Below are 19,096 nucleotides of genomic sequence, written 5' to 3' on the forward strand. Positions count from 1 at the left end.
TTTGGCTGTTCCTGGCCTAATGCATAATTAAGGAATTATGTTTCCCATCAAGGAATGACTTTGATTTTGTTATATATATATATAAATATACATTGCCGCAATGATAAAGGCCTATGTTTTAATTGTTGCTGCACACTCGCACATACACACGTATGCCCAGACAATCCGTTTCTTGGGTTCAGCTTTCCTGAACTGTAAGCATCTTTCAAAGAACTCACTTGGGAATCCTCTGTTCTCTTTGTGTGTGGAGGTTCAAGTTTTTACTCAGTTTAGCAAAGCCAGGAGAAACGTCTGTAGCATTTTTCATCCAAATAAAACCTGGAACACTTGGCAGATTCCAAAAATAGAGAAGACTACGTCCTCCAACTTTCTCTGGCGTTAGTTGAACATGGAAAACTCTCTGAAATGAAATGTTTTTGCCAGTGATATACAACTGCTTCTCGAGCACTTAAGTGCAGTAGCCAGTTGAAAGCTCTGTGGGAGTGCTGAAGGTTAGGGCTTGGCTCCTATCTCCTTTGCTCCGTTCACAGAAGCTTCCAGTCACAGAAACAGAGCTGTGCTTACCGAAAGGCTGCTTCTGCCCATGGAATCTTCCAGGGATTGTCATTTAAGACCTTGAACTCTGACCTTTTAAGTACAACAGGCTTCTTTTTTTATTTAACACCCTTTCCTTGAAAGTGCCACACTCTCCCCCTGGCACTCACTTGGACCTTGGTTTAACCCGGACTGGTACCCCCTACAGATTCATCTAGCTCAGACATCCCCAAACTTCGGCCCTCCAGATGTTTTGGACTACATTTCCCATCTTCCCCGACCACTGGTCCTGTTAGCTAGGGATCATGGGAGTTGTAGGCCAAAACATCTGGAGGGCCGCAGTTTGGGGGTGCCTGATCTAGCTGTCCTCCAGTGGTTACCTTTGTACTCATGACTAGAAGAAACTCATGGAAGTGGGCAGGCTGAAGTTAGGGGATGAAGTCACCAGGCAGAAGCCAGTGGATGTGCCTGGATGATGCTATCAGGTGGTAGCCACCTGCCTCCTTGACTGGCCCCATTAATGTCTTTAACATAGAATGGGCACCTGGTGATTGAGTCATTTGATTTCCTACCAAGTGCACAGGTGCTGCTTATTGCTGGGAGACTTGTCTAAAAGGGTGCCGTTTGTTGGATGACACAAAATGTGCACCTGTTTCAGGATGGAACAGAATACCTTGTGAACCAATTTCACTTGCCCATTATCTGTGAGCTGTTCTGTTTGCACACAACAAATAGGAGAAAGAATTTGGAGCAGTTTATTTTCACATCAGATGTCAAAACATTTTGGTTTTACTTCCTGATACTTAAACCCATAGCCTTGGCTTTCTGCATTCCAAAGAGCCACAGCAAAGTGGAGCTGTGAATTAAAGTCTGTGTTTGAAGTATAAAGAAAATCTCAATAGCAAGGAGGTTGAAGATATTTGCTCCAAACTTTTTTGCAGAGTTTTGAGGATTCCTGTTAGTTTTTTCACTCTCTCTGGTGCACGAAAACCCAGCACCAGATCTTGCAGCGCATTCTGCCCAGCTAGCTTGCTGTTCTGCTCCGTTAAAATTAACAGGATACATGCTCCAATAATGTTAAAAGGCTTGCACCTGTGGACATTAATTCCCAAGCTGTACCAAATTATGTCTCTCTCGTGTGTCCCAGGTGGACAGTGCTGCAAATTTGGTGGATTACCATGTGCTGATATTCCTGTATTGTAGGGGGTTGGACTAGATGACCCTTGGGGTCCCTTCCCTTTACAGTTCTATGATTTTAAGACGCCCAAGCTCCAGGACTTTCCCTTAGTCCACTAATTCTCCCCCCACCCTGATTAAGGGGCCTGCACATGGATGTATTTAATATTGTTGTTGTTTAGTCGTGTCCGACTCTTCGTGACCTCATGGACCATAGCACGCCAGGCACTCCTGTCTTCCACTGCCTCCCGCAGTTTGGTCAAACTCATGTTGGTAACGTATTTAATAATATTAGAGTGCAGCAATTTAAAAAGTGCATGTCAAAGCAATTTGCTGCAGCTTCTTACATACGGGTGCTCAATCCTGAGGAATGATCTTGGAATCTGCAAGAGAGTGCATGACATGAAACAGAAAGAAAAGGTTTTATTCTCACAATGCAGAGTGCTCTGGACAGATGAAAGCGACTGCCTCAGGCAACTGATTTTTAAGGTGTCACAAAAAAGGGCAGCAGGTTGCTAGCGATTTAATATATCATTATTGTACTTCAGGGAGGGAGGGAGGCACCTGCACAATTTATATTTTATTTATTAAATGCTTTATAAACCATGTTTCAAGGCACAATTCCCCTCCAATGGTGTTGTACAAAATTCTTTAAAAGAGTATGCAATGATCATATGCACTGTAAATTTTCTGCCTTAGGTGATCCCATAGAGTGCTGTGCATGTGTTGCTCTGCCTTAGGCAGCAAAATGCCTTGAGCCAGCCTGAAGAGTTTCCCAGTAGAAAATTTTCCCTTTGTACAATCACATCGTGCTAAAATATCAAACATGAAGCAGCCCTCCCTTAGGCAAGCCAGTTTGGATTGGGGTGATGGAGAGGTTCCTTCCTTATACTCCTTACATTGCATACAACCAATCTGAAATGATTCAGCAGAAAATTATGAAAAATGCACAAGTGGCTTTGCTGCCCTGGGTGTCGTGTCATTCTTCATGCTTGCCAGGACTTAGAATCCCAAATTCATTGGCCGGAAAAGGGAAGACTGGAATAAGTTAAACGATTAGATTTTATGTTTATTGCTGTGGATCTCAGCAAAGATAAAATGCTGAGGTTTTACCTTTTAAAAATCCATCTCGTCTACTAATAGCAAATTCACTCCTGAGTGTGGATCAGCACAGTCCATGCAAAAGAAGGAAGACAAGGAAGACCTTCATGGCTCAAATGGATCTATAATCGGGAAGCTGGAAAAATGAAGAGTGAAAACTGAAATACTGGAATTCAGCAATGGCAATTTCTTTCTTAATAACAGGCCCCCTAAGATCTGAGGACCCTTAATTGTATGCGTACTTTGCAAGCCTATAACTCTGTCTCTCCTGAAAACTTTCAAAGGAAAGATGGTTGTAAAAAGGGGTGCCTAGCACTGCAATCAAAGTTCTCTCACTGCCTAGTGCTCATTTGTTTAATAAAGAAACCAGGATCCTCTTCCTTCCTGCTCACTGGTTGCTTTTTTTCTCCTTTGGTTTTTTTAATGAGATGCTCCACTTATTTTCTGCCATGTGGACTCTATAATAAGATGAAGATGTCCTGTAAATTGTTCAAAGTGTCAACTGAAATGCTGTTCTGTTCGGTATAGTGGCTATGTTTGTGTCTCGTCAGGAATAATAGAAAACAGAGGCTATATCCTTTGAAACTTCAGCATGATAAATGACACATAAGGACGAAAGAAGCATGGCACACATCCCAGAGCCTCACTCGTCCATGGTGTAACTTTACTAAATCCTATAGAAAAATAAATCTGGCTTTTTGGGGATAGAGATGCAGAACACCATAGACATGTTGCATCCAAATAATTTCACGCAGACAGCTATCAGGAGAGTGGGCAGAAAGAAAGATGCAAATACTCCGAATCTTTCATTTAAACTTACAAGCAGTAAAATTGAGCTTAGCAAAAGGAGGCTTACAGGGCCTTCTCAGCAATGGCACCCCAGCATCCCCCACCCCTACTCTTATCAGATGTTGAGCTGGCACCAACATTGGCAGTATTTCAGTGCCAGCTGAAGACCTTCCTCTTCCATCAATCTTTGACTTCTGCTGAACAGTGGGGTTATTTTGCCAAAATATTTAGACAGATTGCTTCATTGCGATGTTGTGCTTTGATTTCTCTTTTCTTAAGCCTTGCTATTTCCCTGAGCACTTTAGATGAAGGGAGGGGTATAAATGGCTTAAATAAATAGGATTGCCAATGTGTGCCCCTCACTGCCCTCTACAGCACATGCAGAAACCGCCTTATTGACTGTTGGACCCACTGTTGGTCTCGTCCACTCAATGCGCTGGACCCTGTCTTTGCATGCAGGGGAAGTCTTCAGCTCACTGAGGCTTTGAGACCCATTGGCTACTCTCACCTGGCTTAGCTGGCCAACCAAAGCCATTTTCCAGGGTGTGGACACACTCACACACTGACAGCTCCCAAGAGCCACAGGTGAGACCTGAGTGCACGTGGGAACCAACAGTGGACAAACTACCCCAGAAGGAGCATGATGTAGTACCCCTCCCTTAACACCCCACAATCAGAGCAGACTGCAGCCCCCATCATGCCCTGCTCATCTGCTTCCCTGGGGCAGTGAATACTGTAGAATGTTCGACTAGATGGATCTTTCATCTGATACAACAAAGTAGCTCTTGTGTTTTGAAGTGTTAACATTTGACAGAAGTGAGTAACGGGGAAGAGAGGGAAGCCTTTTGGGTATCATAATTTGATTACACTTTGAGCAAGCTGCAAAGCATTCCTTCTCTGCTTCCAAGACTGGCCCGGAATATTAACAGCTTTCTCAATCTGGAAGTGGAACAGAGTTTATACCACATTCCACTCAGAGTCTGTTAATAATAATTTGAATAATTACATCCATAAATAATGCTTTAAGATCACTCTCCAAAAAAACCTGAACTATTGCAGGAAATGTTTTGGTACTTCTGACAGAACTGCCCGAGACTCCATGTTTTAAACATGGGCAATAGATTTGAGTATACAGGCTACTTATATATTGTCTCTATGTGGACTCTGTCAAATCACACTTTTGACACTTCTGTTTTTCAAACTTACTGTACCAGGTAAAAGGACCTAGGTCAGAAGGCCTTATATTTGGGGGCAGAGGGGTGGGATCTTATCATAGGGTGTTTTCCCCCTTATGACAGCTGCAAATTAGTTGTCATTTCAGCAACTGCTGTAAAATGTTTTCAAGACACAGGATTAACTGATTCCACTCATGGAAGTGTGCTTGGTGAATAACTCCTGAACACAATTTACTCCCTAAGTCATGGTTCTGCTTTTCACAGATTGCCTCCCTTCCAGGGCAATATATGTCATCACCTGCCATCAATGTCCTTCTGCAGCCTATGTACGACAAACAGGACAGTGTCTACGCAGAATAGCATATAGACACAACACTGACATCAGAAATGGCAATATCCAGAAGCCAGTAGGAGATCATTTCAACTTACCAAGAAGACACCCTGCGGCTGACCTTACAGTGGTCCTCTTTCAACCAAAGAAATTCAAATGGAAACTCCAGCATGAAGCTACTGATTTACAATTTATCAGGGAATTCACCCCTGTCATGTATGGCTTGAATCAAGATTGAGGATTTTTTTCAAGCTACATGGCTTATTTAACTTGGTGATCATGTCAGTGCCAATGATTGGTTGAGGGCCCCAGGGGCTTAGAAGGTCCTCTCATGTCATGGCCATGCCATGTCTTATGCCCCCCCCCCCGCCCGGCAAGCACTTGGGCAACAGGCAGCAGTGCCTCTTCTGAATGGGAACAAAGATCAGCTCCCATCCATGTTGGATGCCCACCATCCTAATTTGCCAAACAGACCATGTCCCAGTCTATAGATGTATGAAATGCATAGGTGTTATCTGTATATTAATAGCACTCCTTTCCAAATCTCTGGGTGATCTCATTCAGCAGTTTCATGTAGATCAGGGGTGCAAAAATGGATCCAGCCAATATGACAGATCCTTATCTCTACCCCACCTACCCACACACCACGTTTGACAAATGAGTGGGGCCACCAACTTGCCAATCGCCACATAGACGTTTTTATTACTACCAAGCCATTTGAAAGCACACCAATGCAAGTAGATAAATAGGTACCGCTGCAGCTGGAAGGTTTCCATCACGGTGTCCCATTGCACCAGAAGCGATTTAGTCATGCTGGCCACATGACCCGGAAAGCTGTCTGTGGCTTGAAAGTGAGATGAGCGCTGCAACCCCATAGTTGCCTTTGACTGGACTTAACTGTCTAGGGGTCCTTCACCTTTACCTTTTTACTTTATACTACCAAGCGGTATATGCATTTTGCTAAATAAAAAGAAAATAAGCAAGTTTATCAGCTATTTGTCAGGACTTCCTTTCACTGTGCATTGTAAGAACTGAAGATCAGCTGATAGGCATTGCCTAGAAACCCCCTTTCAGCCTTGCCACGTCCTTACCTGTTATTTTGTTTATATAGTGGGTAGGTGGGCATGGCTTCACCAAAACAGCCTTGAAGGCCAAATGGGGAGACTTGGTGGGCCAAATTATGTCCACTGCTGATTTAGACAATAAAAAGCATGGAAAATAAAAGTATATCACCCTGGGACACCAAAGCATAACACCAAGGAGAATTAGACAAATCAGTGGAGGACAAGACTATCAACAGCTATAAGCCATGATAGCTATGTTCTGCCTCCACTTTTGGAGTCAGTATGCCACTGAATTCTAGTATCTGGGGACCACAAGTGGGGAGAGTTCTGTTGCACTTATGTCATGCTTGCAGGCTTCCTGCAGGCATTTGACTAGCTACTGTGAGAACAGGATGCTGGGCTGGATGGGCCATTGGTCTGATCCAGCTGGCTCAACTCATGTTCTTAGGAGATTAGATATGGTGCCACCTTCTAGAATCAGCCACCCAGAGAGCAGTAGAATCGCCCAGAAACTGTTACCCAACCTCTAGCTTAGACCTGTCTAGAAGGATACCATGGTAGGTGGTGTCAAAAGTTGCTGAGAGACCCAGCAGGATCAACAGGATCATACAACACCCGTCTCTTTCCTGGCAAAGGTCATCTGACAGGGTGACCAGTGCAGTTTCTGCACCAAAACCAGCTCTGATTGAAATGGATCCAGAAAATCAGTTTCATCTAAGAGTGCGTGGATTTGGTCAGAAATGGCCCACTTAAAATACCTTGCCCAGGAAGATAATGTTAGTTGCTGAAACCTTCCAGGTCCAGGCTTTTGCAAACAAACAAACAAACAAAAAATCTTCACATGAATTTGTCCTGGAATGGAATGGATTGGTTTGTGCTGTCCATCTTTTGTAAAAAAAAGTTTTCATGGAGAATCTGTTGGAAAGCTGAATGGAAAAAGCCACAAAATTTTGCACAATCCATTCATGTGGTAATTTGACTTGGCATAAAGTACCATAGTAGAAGCCAAAGGAGGTAGAGTTGACGACAACAACAACAAAAATATTTGGCTGATGTGGAAAATGGGGACTAAGGAATTGCACGTCAAGCAGATGTACAAATATCTGGGAAAGCAACGGCTGCTGATCTTGGAAAGTAATCCCATAGACGGTCAGATAGCTAAGAAGAAAGGCTACTAACCCAGTATTGAAAACAGCGCTGATTCTATGTATTGCACACCTGATCTCATGGTGCCTTGAATGAAAGAAAGTGTACAATGCAAATGGGCTTGTTAAAATGAGAAGATATGGCAGCATCAGCATGAAACAAGGCAACCTTGCTGCTGCTGCTGCTGCCTCCTTCCCAAGATGTGACACAGCGGCATTGTGGCAAGCTGTGGCAAGGGAAGGGCCTGCTCAGACTGGAGGCCAAACTAGCAATGCCTAGTGACAGAAGAGAGACGACAGTAAATCACACAAGCAAGTTGGAGTTAACTATTTATTAGCACAAACAGGCTCTCCAATGAGGGCCATGCCTAATGAGCACAGCAAGTCATTTCCAGCAGGTCTTGCCCACATGAAGCAGGTGCTGAGATTGAATGTCCCTGCCTCCCCACAGCTGCCCAAGTCCCCTCCTCCCTAGGGTTTATTCCAAGCAATTTGAGACTGCGCCTGTGTGGGGCTAGCTTCTCCTATGCCCTCTTCATGCCTCTCCTGGTTCTAGGAGACCAGAGGAGAGGAGTGCTTATTGCAGCAGGAGGGAGAGACCCCCCAACCAGACTCATCTCTGCCTCTTGGCCTCCCTCCTCTCCTGCTTCAGTTTCTGCCTCTGAATCTGGACTGCTCTCTCCACAGACTCCACCTACTCACTAAGTCCTGTTACCTCTTCAGCGTCCAATACCTCCTCCCAGTCTTCTCCCTCTGACCACTCATCATCATCCCACCACCAATCCCCTGGCTCTGAGCCTTCTTCCCTTGGGGGTTCCCCAGTAATATTGGGAGGCAGAGAAGGAACTCTGTGTCCAGTTGAGCAAACTGGACTGCGATTTTGGGACTGACCCTAGGATTCAACTCTGAATCATCTTCAGAGATGGGAATCTGGCCTCATGACTTGACTTCAAACCTTTCTCATTGCATCAGACCTGAATCTGTATTTGACCATTGGACTGTCTGACTCCTCTCTAGTGTTGCCCTTGGGACTGTGCACTGCTGGGACTTGCCTCAGAGTACATCAGGGTTCAGTTCAATCTGCCAGACAGCTAGAAACTTTGAGTTGCTAGCAGAAGTAACTCATTGAGGAAGCCCTGGTCTTAACATCTGCTGCTTCAACAGTCCATTCCAGGCCAAGACATTCAGTTGCAGAGTGGCAGCTGGAATGTTAGAGAACCAAGGGGGAAGCACAGCTTTACCAGAAAGCATTGTACTGTACTACTATCTGTTTTATTATATATTGAATATATCACAAGTCTCCCTGAGAATATAAGAGAAACCTACTGGGTCAAGCCAGTGGCCCATCTAGTCTAGCATCCTGTTCTCACAGTGCCCAACCTACAGACCATGCTTATAGGAACCCCAAATGCAGAACACAAGAGCCATTTCCCCTCCTGTGGTTTACAGCAACTGGGATTCAGAGACAAACTTTGGTAGGGGGGGTACAAATCTTCCAATATAAATAAATCAATACATTGTTTTTAATGTTTTCTGGAAGCTTGAAAGTCTGCACGATGCTGATCATTGTCTCATATACATATAGCTTCAACCAAACTGTTTTCTCCACTGTTGAATTTATCTGGAGTAAAAATGTTGCCCGCTGTAACAGTAGTAGCTGGAACTAATTTATGTTTTATGAATTCAACATAAAAAAATCAAGCCCATATCCATATGCTGCTATAATTAAGTCTGTATTTTATGGTGGTGGGAAGGGGGAATCTATTTCTTTGAGTCCATGCAAGATCACAGCAGGGGGGGTGTTGCCCAAACCCGTCTTTTGCATTAGCCTCCCACAAGAATCCTACTTTCCATTTGGTCAAGCTGTAATCCTTATTTCATAGTGTTGCTCAATGCTGTTAGCTGCCTTGGTACCATATGGGGGAAAGTAGGGCAGAAACTCTGAGGAACAATGGCTCTGAGAGACCTCCACTCTAGTGCCACCTTGAAGCAATTTTGTCTTGTTCCAAGGTGGAACATGACTAGAGGTCTCTTGGGACATTTGTTTTAGAACATTTCTGTCCCACTTTGCCCAAGGTAAGTCACAGAACCTTGTCTTAGAGTGCTCTATCTGCGTGCATCACCATTATTTTCATTGCCCGCATACAGGTTCCTTACTCTTGGACACACACACACAGAGAGAGAGAGAGAGAGAGAGAGAGAGAGAGAGAGAGAGAGAGAGAGAGAGAGAGAGAGAGAGGGAGGGAGGGAGGGAGGGAGGGAGGGAGGGGGAGGGAGACATGCCTCAGTTTACACACATTTGTCTGTACAGTCTAGTTAGCTGTTTAGCTTCCCTTCATTGTATTTCAGAGGCTATATTCTTTCTCCCAGTTGCCTTTATATAATAGACCCAAAGCCTCAATTACCAATTTCCTTTCACTCCTAAAGCTTTTTCATGCCTTTTCTGAGAAACCACTTGAGGAAAACAGTTTGTTTTACTTGCCTGCATATTTTGTTTTACCCGATAAGAGTTTTTATTTTACTCTTTCCTTGAGGGCTGAAAGATGGTTTAACTGTTGCGCTTATGGTTTGTGGATTTGGGGGAGAGAGTTAGGACAGCAGTTGCCAGCATTACATATATGCCCACACAATCAAAAGATTCTTATAACCTTATAACCTAATGGTAGCCTTCTAGTGGAATTGTTTCCCCTTCTTAATAAATTGTGCTGCTTTTGGTGGGGCTGAACAAAAATCAATATGATGAATTGTCTCTGTGTTGCAAAAGTAGCTTTCCCTGCTTTTAAAGTCGGGGAACCAGAGGAAGTTGAAACTTCACATGGACAAATGTTGCTGTTGACAAAGTGCCACAATTGCCCCCCCCCCCAGTGCAATTGTAGCATGGTGTGTTAATCTAGAGCAGGGTAGGCAACCTAAGGCCCGGCAGCCAGATGTGGCCCAATTGCCTTCTCAATCCGGCCCGCAGACAGTCCAGGAATCAGCGTGGTTTTACATAAGTAGAATGTGTCCTTTTATTTAAAATGCATCTCTGGGTTATTTGTGGGGCATAGGAATTCGTTCATCCCCCCCCCCAAAAAAATATAGTCCAGCTCACCACATGGTCTGAGGGATGGTGGACCGGCCCACAGCTGAAAAAGGTTGCTGACCCCTGATCTAGAGCAGGGCTGAGAAACCTGTGGCCCTCCAAATGTAGGACTACAACTCTCATCATCCCTAGCTAGCAGAAGCAGTAGTTAGGGATTGTGGGAGTTGTAGTCCAACAACTACTGGAGACCCAAGTTTGAGAAACACCTTGTGGACAGAACTGAACTGGTTGGGGTGTTGCTGCTACATTGCCACAATACCTCTATGCCTTGTGGAAGTTGTGGCCCATCTGTTGCGTACCAAAGATTTGGGCAGATTCAAGGTAAAACTGGGAGAATCTGACCTCCACAGCATTTTGGTGACACTCAGCTGTATAGATTGCCAAATCTATGGCACCCAGTCTTTGGCCATAACCTTTTATGTCATTGATAGATAGATAGATAGTTTATTACTGCCATAGGCCCATATTTTTTATGTCATTGCATAACAAAGCTTTTATCCCTTGCCCTCCACATTATGCAGTTATGGCTAGTGACAATTGGTAACTGCAATCCCAGAGTTGTTTGTGACTGGACTTAACTGTCAGGGGTCCTTTACCTTTACCTAGCTGAATTTTAAAAAAATTTGGGGGGGGAGGGGAGGAGGAAATCTGTCAATATTTCCAAATCTGAAAAATCCAGATTTTGAACCCAGAATAGGAGCCAGCTCCCTTTGCCCCCTTCCCCATAAAATATTTGAGGGGATTGCCCCCTCCAACATTGATGGGCATTGCCATTCAAATGGTGTGCATGTGCCATGTCTTGTGATTATGTGAGGTGGGACTTACCTGGGCCCCCCAATATTTTATTCAAATTGGCACCCCTGGAACCAACTTGACCATGTGCTCTATGGTCCTTATGCATATTTTTATTCAAAGATAATACTCCCCTGATTTAAGTAAGCTGTGCTCTTCCTTGCTTCAGCTTTAGATTTATAGGATAGCCTGTTAATTAGACACTGGCAAAAGCTGATCGTTCTATTTGTGATGTTCAGATTGTGGGTGCTATTGCTTATTCAGTCAAAAGCAGTGAACAGAAAGAGGGAGAAAGGAAAAGGAGATGGAGTGTAGAAGTACAAAAAACTATTGCCTGTGGGGCAGGGACTGAAGAGGAGGAACCAAAAATGACACAACTCAGTGCTGATTATGAGGGATAGTGGTAGAAAGGATAACCAGGGAGAAAGAGGGTGAAATGGGAGAGACCAGCAACTTCTGACTTCACATCACAATGGACTGTTTTCTATTCCAGCTTCTCATTTATAAGAACCTTGTCACAAGCAACAATGCCTGAGTTCACTTTCTCCCTCCTTCATCCCAATATGTTTTCCTTTTGTGCTATACTCCTTTTTTAGATTGTGAATATGAAAGCAAGGTCCATCTTATGAAACTGCTCTGAGAGCCTATTTTGACTTAAAAGCAGGGTGAAAATGAATTTTAAAAAATACTGGGTAAATGTAAGTGTGCACAGCATTGTAGCCTTAAAGTGCAAGGTTATGCATGTCTATTCAGAAATCAAATTCAGTTCAATAATTACTCCCAGAAAAGTGTGCACAGGATTGTGGTCTCCATAAAAAAAAAAATCAATCGGACATTTTAGAGTTTGATAGAGGAATGTGGAAACTAGAGAAAAGATGCATATTCTGCACTTGCTTCCCAAAGACCTTAATTAAATCATCAAAGGGACGCATCCAGGCAAAGTTAAGCACTTTTAAGTACCCTTCACTTCTCCTGGAAATATTTTTTAAATAATCTTTATTCAAATTTTTAAAAGACACATACATAACAAAGAAAGATAAAAAACAAAAAAACAAAACAAATATAATAAGAATATTCAAATTATATACATACACTAAATAATAAGAATATTCAAACTATATACATACACAAACAATACTATCACAAATAAAGAAAAAAAAGAAAAAGAAGGGAAAAAAGAAAAAGAAAAAAAAAGAAAAATACAGATAAAGCAAAACAAAAAAATCACTTCCCGTTATTTACAGCACGCGTTTCTTTGTTTCTTCTCTTCTTCCTGCTGATCCTCCTGATCTGGTCCAAAACCCATTTTCACTTTATATTTAATTTAATTTTTTCTCTCCTTTTAGATTCTAATCTAAGCACTTCTCCTGGAAATATTTATGCAGCTACTTAACCAACTGAAATCGCTAGGGCCTGCCACCTGATCTGAACCATGCTTATAGTTTGTCCCACTGATGTTAAAAGTTCTCACCTTCCAAATTAGTATGCTGAGGGTTGCTGCAAGAACTTTACTATATCTTGATTGCTCCCCAAATAAATAAGTTGTTAAAAGATCCATCATGAAATGTCTTCTGCTCGGGCAAAACACCTGACATCTTAAAAAGAAAAAAGATCATGAGGATGAAATAAACAGCAATAAACAGGCATTCTTGATTATTGAAGTGGAGTGGGCATACAGGTTTCTTGGGAATTGGCAAGGGCCAACCATGAACCACATGAATTCTAAGAATAGTGTGGCATGTACTACAGCAATGACCTGTAATAAACACCGTATTTCCAAAGGAAACTGCAGTTATTAAATGTTGTGCCAGAAGGGTCAGCTGGTATGCATAAAGATGAACTGGAGGCGGGAGGGGGGGGGAGAGGAAGAATTACTGTGAACATTCTGCTTCCTTGTTTCTTTGACACACACACACACAGAGAGAGAGAGACACACACACAAACATGCACACGTAACCACTTATTCTCAGAAATGTGGACATCTTCACATTAGTTTTTTGTTTTGTTTTTTGGTTGAAAATATCACTTTCCCATGACCTTAAATAGCCTCCGCAGGTTTTAAACCAATTTAACAACAACATATTTTTCCACAGAATTGAAGATCCCCCTTTAGCATACTGAGAAAGAGAAACATGTGAGAAAATGGTGATATCCTCTCAGAGATGAAAATTAAATCTAGGATGTCTTGGGGGACAGCTGTGGGAATCTTGTTTTTTGGGGGAAGTGGAGTGAGGAAAAGCACTCAAACTATAAATCTAACAAGCAACATCATTTTGTCTAGTCCAGCCATAAAAGAATATGAATCCATGCTGCAGTTCAATTGTCTCAATATTTATTCTCTAACAGGTTGTTGGAGTACATGCACCACCTGAATCCCACCTTCTCTCAGGCTACAAAATAATCACCCTTCATTAATGCCATTACTAATAGAATCCAGATGTGAAGGATTCAGATAATGGGAGAAATTAAATTCACAGGCTCCACCCTTGATACTAAATTTTCTAAATTTTAGCAAAAGCATGCCTCTCCCCACACTCCACTCCTGCAACCTTGTAGGCAAAGCACTTGGGGTGGGGTGGGGTGGGGGGCATCACAAAGTGCCAGGATCAGGCTCCCTCTGCTGCCCCTGTAATTTGAGCATTAACTGTGAGTAGATCTGGATAGATAAACTGAGTAAACAAAGTAATGCAGAAGTGGAGTTGGGCCAGGAACATGGTTATAGGGCAGAGGCAGAGGGCCAGCTACTCTTCCAGGCTACTTTTTGAGGGCCACATGCCAATGGTGGGTGGGGCCAGAGGGAAAGTGGGCAGGCCAATTGGTACAAATTTTACCTTGTACAATTGGCTACTTTCCACACCTGCCCCCTTGCCCCTCTCTATCCTTCATCCAAGTAAGCAAGAGGCTTTATCAGAGTGGAAGGACGCATTTCAGCCAGCTGAAAACACACGAGGAGGGTGTGAAGCAAGGCTGCTGAGTCAGGGGGCCTGGGGAGAGATCAAATGGACACACAGAGATCCCTAGCCCTGAGATTACCTACCCCTGCTATAGACAGACATGGAGGAGAGATCCAAGCAGGAATGGCACACGTGGCGTTGAAGAGAGGAGAGGAGAGCCAAACCATCACTTCCCCAGAAGCTGCCTAAAACAGTAGCTGGAGGAACCATTCCTAAAGGTTGGGGACTAGCTCCTAACTGGCAGCAGTGACTTACAGCATTGCATGGTAAAAGAGGCCTTGGTACCCACTTTATGTCTCTGGTTCAGGTTTGGTATTGGTATAGAAGCCTATAATTTTAAAGATATGTTCAAGGAACAAAGAGGAAGCATTCAAACTCTCAGTCTTTGCCACGCACACCCAAATATGTTTCACACCAGTATCTTGAGGTTCCCAGCCTGCTGATTTTTCAAGGTTCCAATTAAATGTATCACACAAAGGCTCACATTTGCCTCCTGTCCCACCATGGAATGTAAGTCCTGGGGGTGGAAATAAGACATTGCCGACTCCTTGGGAAAGTACAAATTATATAAGAAGCTTTGTCTGACAGTGGCAAAATGACCGGACCTTTGAAGAACTATGATTTTTGTTTGAAAAGAGAAGAGAGAGACACACAGAGCATCTGTTGGAATAGGGTGGCATTGAGGCACGAGCAAAGCCTTCATTCAAACCAAAACAAAAGGGAGGATAAGAAACATGGAAAAGATAATACTAGGGTGGCTTTCTTTACAATCACTGTACTGTGTCTCAGATAGTTGCTGAAAAAGGCTAGCAAAGGAGGACTATATATTGTAAAATTCAAAAATATGCATTAATTTTGACTGCTACTATACAGTGCTATTCAAATAATAAAAAAATGATTCCCCACCCCCACAAGGTCATGATTCTTTGCTGTAAGATCATATGCATGATACATTTGGCAACTCAAAGCATTGGGTTTAAAACACACACACACACACACACACACACACACACACACAACATAGCATAACACACACTGTCAACTTACACTTGAATATATCCGAAGGCAGGCTTTTGACCTTTCCTGAGAATCTGAATGAACAAAACCATTTTATTTATCATAAAATTAGTTAAATCAACCCCTCATAATATCAACCATAGTAAAACAAAAGCAGGGGTAGTGGGTGTATGCTTTTCTTCGACAGTTTTCCATATTTCATACATTGTGCAGGTTTGGAAGGGGGGGGAATCATAAGGGTCACAAAGCCACCAGCTGGCAGCCCAATCATACAAACCACTACTGTGGTACCCCGGGTTACAGATGCTTCGGGTTACAAACTCCGCTAACCAGGAAGTGGTTGCTCCAGGTTAAGAACTTTGCCCCAGGATAAGAACGGAAATTGTGCACCAGCGGCGCAGCGGCAGCAGGAAGCCCCATTACCAGGGCAGTCTCGAGCAGGTCGGACGCCCTGGCACTGAGGGGCGGAGATCGCTCCGGCGCCCCTGCCCTCGCAGGGTGTAGCATGGTTTCTGCACGGCTTTGCCGCGCAGCGCCCAGCCTACTGGCCCGGCGCACTTGCACACCGCACCGCCAGGGCTCTACCTAGAGCCGGCCCTGCCCATTAGTGAAAGCGCGTCTCAGGTTAAGAACCATTTCAGGTTAAGAACGGACCTCTGGAACGAATTAAGTTCTTAACCCGAGCTGCCACTGTATTACTGAGGGAGGTTTTTGTTTTGTTTTGTATTTTTAAGGAATGGGCATTGTGAATTAGATCCAAAGATGGAAGAAGCTCCTGTCTGCCAAAGGAAGGAAAAGTTTAGATACAGTACCACTAATTGGAGGGAAACCCCAGAAATATAGCAGCAAAATTTTAAAGTCTTGTTGATTCCAATGTCCCCTTAAATCAATGGAGATTTTAAATGCTTAACTTTGTTAGGATTGTACCCCAGGATTCCAGCACCATTGCAAGGTGACAACTTATGTCTTTATGCCAAACATGTATTAAAGTCCTGCTAGACCTGATACAAATAAAGCTGATCCATTATACTACGTGGAAAGTTCCTAAGTTCTTTTTTTAAAAAAATTACTAATTATGTTTCCTTTCCTGTTTTCCTTTCCCTAGCTGGGGTCAGTTTGCAACCCTAGGGCACTATCCAGTCAAAGTCAAGCAATAATTTATATCAGTGGGAGAGTTAAAAGAGTGATCCAGGCCCATTTACTTGGGAATACATCACATTAAGTTGCCTGGGGCTTACTTCCAAGTAACTGTACATAAGGTTGCAGTTTCAAACTCTCCTATTTAAACAAAGTATTCAGAACCTCCAAGTGTCCCTATTTTCCAAGGATGTTCCTGATCTGGAGAAGCCATCCCGGTTTCTGATTAGATCCTGGAATGTCCCAATTTTCCTTAGGATGTCCCTATTTTCCTTGGAGAAATGTTGTAGGGTATGGAGTTATCCAGCCCCCGAGCCGTCTGAAAGCAATCCTGAATAGGGAAGTTTTTTAAAATGTTTAATGTTTTATTATGTTTTAATATATGTTGGAAGCTGCCCAGAGTGGCTGGGGCAACCCATTAAGATGTGTGGGGTATAAATAGTAAAATTATCATTATGGAATGGGACATCCTTATTTGGAGGGGTATATTTCCAGCTACTTAACTTTGATGAGGTTATGTCTCTATATTTTCTGTGTTATTGCGCTTGCTGCAAGATGAAAAAGAAATAATTGTAAGAGAAAATATGTTAATGAGTTGGTAGAGCATTAGAATCTTAATCTTGGGTCATGGGTTCGAAAGGTGTATATAGAGCTCCCTAAATACAGTAGCTTCAGAGTGTGCTACAGAGTGCTGGCTGCTAACTGGATAGCCTTTTGGCATGTCGACTTAGAGCAATGCCACATCAGGTAGTGTTTCACATCTTCTTCTGGTTCTCACCTGGCTCTGCAAAAAAAAAAAAAGGCTGTAAGGAAAAGACACCCATCCCACTGTCAGCAAATTCTGTGTGTCGCACAATCAGAAAGAATGCTTTTCGGAAGCAAAGTTTATCAGTCCTTCTCCATGCTGCAAGTTTTGGGAAGTCAACTCCCAAGCCTGACCTGACCCAGTCTGCAATGAAACTGTTTCCTGCCTGGCATATGCAAGAATTGAACCACCACCACCCAAGTGATCCAAATCAAACAGCTCCGAGAGAGGAGAGTCAATAACATTATTATTATTTGTCAATCACATCATTTCTTTATAGTCTAGAAGCCAAACATTAGTTGACTTTATTACTCATGCTGAATGTAGATGGAAATAAAAACACAACCATGGCTATAAAAACAATCAAATGAAATAATAATACTCAAGAAGGGTTTGTTTTGCAAATGACAGGAGTATCGAACACCGGGGAGGGGGGGCTAACCTGAGGACCTCCAGATGTTACTGGACTGCAACTCCCATCATTCCTGGCCATTGGCCATGCTAGGTAACACTGATGGGAGTTGGACCACTTGGAAATCCTAGACAGTCACCGCCAGTTAGACAGACAAAACTCAGTTAGGTGGACTAATAATTTGACTCAATATATACTAAGGGACCCAGGTGGCGCTGTGCGTTAAACCACAGAGTCTAGGGCTTGCTGATCAGAAGGTCGGCGGTTCGAATCCCTGCAATGGGGTGAGCTCCTGTTGCTCGGTTCCAGCTCCTGCCCACCTAGCAGTTCGAAAGCACGTCAAAGTGCAAGTAGATAAATAGGGACCGCTCCGGCGGGAAAGTAAACGGCGTTTCAGTGCAGAGCTCTGGTTCGCTAGAGGCAGCTTTGTCATGCTGGCCACATGACCTGGAAGCTGTCTGCGGACAAACGCTGGCTCCCTCGGCCTATAGAGCGAGATGAGCGCCGCAACCCCAGAGTCAGACACGACTGGACCTGATGGTCAGGGACCCCTTAACCTTTTATATACTGAGGCCTGTTCCTCATATCTGGAGGGTCACAGATTCTACCTCTGATTCTAACCTGATATGTTGTTTTACAGCATCTCCATAATAGCCTGGGCAAGGAGGGACTGTCAGGAGTATGGGCAGGAGTCAGGCTCTGGGGCCTGTAGTGCTTTGCAGGACTGGGGCCTGCCTCAGCTTGTGCTGGAGAAGCAAGGAGTGGCCACTCAGGTGAGGCCACTTGATACTCACTGCACCTGGTGGCAGGAGCTGGGAGGGATAAAAGCTCAGCATTTCCCTTCAACTCTTTGCCACAGCAACGCTATCCCTGCCTTGTTGCATCTGGCCCCTTGCTCCTTGCACCCTTGCCTTGCCGATGCCTTGCTCCTTGACTCCCAGACCTTCGCCTTGCTTCTTGTTCCTTGATCCTTCGCCTTGCTCCTTGCTCCTTGGACCTTTGCCTTGCCGACGCCTTGCTCCTTGACTCCCAGACCTTTGCCTCCGCCTTGCTCCTTGACCCTGCGACTGCCTGCTGCTGGACCCTCAGCTCTGCACCTGTTCCTGCTTCTACACCACCATCTTGCCTCTGGTCCTGACGTCCTCAGCCAGGGCTTCAACCGCCCGCCGACCGGACCGTGACAGGGGCAAAGTAACACATGCATTTGTTTAGTGACCAAAACACCTATGGGCAAATGTGCCACAAGTCACAAATGTTAGAAAGTTCCACTCTTATCAGGGCCAGCATTTCTCATTTGAGATGTGCCCCACTCTCTGCTTACACTAACCTCATCAGCTGCAGGGCTCTTCTTGGCCCTAAGAACCAAATAATACTAATCAAATAAATAAATAAAATTGCAAACTTGCATATCGAGGCCCCATGACCACCCTGTAAATGACCAGACACCACACAGGATATTGGTTTGGGATCAAATAAGGCCACAAATTTATAGGCTTCAGATGGGTTTGGCCATAGGTATTGGGGTAGACAACTGCACATATCACTCCTGCCCATTTGTTGGGAGTGTTTCTAAGGGTGAAAT

This window comes from Zootoca vivipara, chromosome 3 (genome assembly GCF_963506605.1).
Source record: "Zootoca vivipara chromosome 3, rZooViv1.1, whole genome shotgun sequence".
Lineage (NCBI taxonomy): Eukaryota > Metazoa > Chordata > Lepidosauria > Squamata > Lacertidae > Zootoca > Zootoca vivipara.